Source organism: Salvelinus sp. IW2-2015, linkage group LG5 (genome assembly GCF_002910315.2).
Source record: "Salvelinus sp. IW2-2015 linkage group LG5, ASM291031v2, whole genome shotgun sequence".
NCBI classification, from domain to species: domain Eukaryota; kingdom Metazoa; phylum Chordata; class Actinopteri; order Salmoniformes; family Salmonidae; genus Salvelinus; species Salvelinus sp. IW2-2015.
This window is the reverse complement of record NC_036844.1, coordinates 13,198,672-13,201,068: the sequence shown is the minus strand read 5'-3', so window position 1 is coordinate 13,201,068 and position 2,397 is coordinate 13,198,672. Positions and strand designations below refer to the sequence as shown.

Genomic DNA, 2,397 nt, shown 5'->3' with positions numbered 1-2,397 from the left:
CACTAGGGGGCAAATAACACCATGGAACACAATGAAAATCCATCTTAACCATTGTAATAAAAGAATCTGTTACCTTCTAACAGGATGGCAGCACAATCTGTATTTTTTGCATATAATCATTGGTTGATTAATCTTATGCTACACAAAGATGAATAACGTACATTTTTCTAAACAAATCCAATCTGTTAGTAGTGAGACGTATTGCACCCGTTACTGAAATAGTTGTTCCAGTTGATTTAGATCGTTCCATTAGTCAATCTTCCCTACCCTGGTAGTCATTCTGAATGCAAGTTGTGGGTGATTAAAAATTCCAATTGTTGGATATCTCAATCTGTCTGGATTCCAATAGGAATTGCACATAACTTTGCATCCAGCATAATCTGACTTGCAGGCCTGATGTCACCTGTAAAACCAGGAGTTTCCTAACAACACTGTGTTAGGTTATATCTAGGCCCTCAAAGAAATACCTTATAATATGCAATGTAGTGTCATAAAGAGTTTAATTTTAAAGTCTAATAAGGCTGGTGGAACCATTCATAAAGGGTTCTAGGAAGGTCCCTTCAAAGATAAAAGGCTTCTCGGTAGTACACTTCATGGAGTGTTGTAGGAAGAACCTTTAGAGGATAAAATAGTTATTAGTAGAACAGTTTACTCCTTCAGAGAGGGTTCTAGAACATTTTACACGTGATTCTATGAAGAACCCTACATAGAGAGCTACCTAGCACCAAAAAGGTTTCCCCTATGGGGACAAACAGAAGAGCCCTATATGGTTCTACTTAGCACCTTTTTTTCTGAGTGTATAGTCAGTCTTATGACTGTGCATGGAGTCAGTGCAAGATAACGTCCATGCATGCTCCTCCCTCTGTTAAAACTGTATCATGATAATGTAGCCTACTATACACTATTACTCTCTTTGTGAAACGTTTAATTAAGTTTAGTTGCCATATAAGGATAGCCCATGTGTCTTCATCCTTCTCAGTGGTCTTTGTTTATGCAGATGGTGGTCACAATTGGACAATGCACAAGTAAATTAACAAAGCTTTGCGGGTTGTTTACATATATTGTTGGCTAATAAAACGTATATCAATGCTAATGCTAGGGGCGGCAGGTAACCTAGTGGTTAGAGCGGTTGCTAGATCGAATCCCTGAGCTGACAAGGTGAACATCTGTCGTTCTTCCCCTGAACAAGGCCGTCATTGTAAATAAGAGTTTGTTCTTAACTGACTTGCCTAGTTAAATAAAGGTTAAATAAAACAAATATAAAATGCACAATCGAAATATTATTTGCGAAATTATAAACACAAGGAACCATAATTTTGGGGAAAATGTTTATGGAGATGCCGGGGATTGAACCCGGGGCCTCATACATGCAAAGCATGCGCTCTACCACTGAGCTACATCCCCTTCCACGTACCTATAGAGAAAAAAAGGCAATACAAATATAAGCTCACAAATAGATACACTACAAAACTATAAAAACATCCATTAATCATTCAAACTGTCTGCAAAGCGATACACGCCTCCCAGATTTAGTTAGTTGCCTACGGACGAAAACGGCCATTTTCCACAACCTTCTCCACAAGATGGCAGTAAGGCCGTTTTCTCCATACTAACGTTCCATATCAACATCAAAGCTTGATTTCACCAGATATTTTATATCACCAGAGAGATTGGATATCGGTGTTTTCAAATCTTTCTGGTTAAATCAAACTATGTTTCTCCTCTTCCTCTCTGATTACATATAGCAAAAACGTATTGTAGGTGGGAAAGTTTTTTTTGATTATATCACTTTTAGAATATAGAAGCTATATGTTACCTAGTTGACCATTTTTACATCACATCAGTCAGGCGGGAAATGCTTTGCTGAGTTCTAGAACGTGCACGGGTGACATTGAAGGTCAGGAGGAGCCGTCTGCTGCAAGAAGTATTCAAATATTTTGCTGCTCCAAACAGTCAAAATACTCCAAGAAATGAGTATACACGACTAGATAACATTTTATGAAGAATCCTCTTTTTCCATATGTTTACTGCTTGGTTTATACTTTTAGTAAAACACCAGATCAGGCAGTGTTTAGGCCCAACCAAACGGTCAGCAGAAATGGACCTCACTGAAGACCAGGGGCAGTTGGGCCCACTGACCACTGATGAACCATTCACCATGAAGGAGATAACACAATGTGCAGATATATTAGTCTACATGAAGACTAGCCTATTTGCATAATCACTAAGTCTTGATAAGCACAACTAGATAAATGGTTCGCAAATGATTTATAAGCAAAGTCATACTAAGGATGGATGATATACTGTATATTATAGGTGATGTTTGTCTATGGCGATTGCATGGCTGTGTGCTCGATTTTATACACCTGTCAGCAACGGGTGTGGCTGAAATAGCCG

At 38.5% G+C, this 2,397-nt stretch overlaps 1 non-coding gene across 1 annotated transcript; it reads right to left on the bottom strand.

Annotated features, from left to right (window-relative positions):
• Positions 1–1,332: 1,332 nt before the first annotated feature.
• On the bottom strand, positions 1,333–1,404 carry trnaa-ugc (transfer RNA alanine (anticodon UGC)). The gene has a single exon. It is a non-coding gene; the product is annotated as a tRNA-Ala (tRNA).
• Between the last annotated feature and the right edge of the window lie 993 nt (positions 1,405–2,397).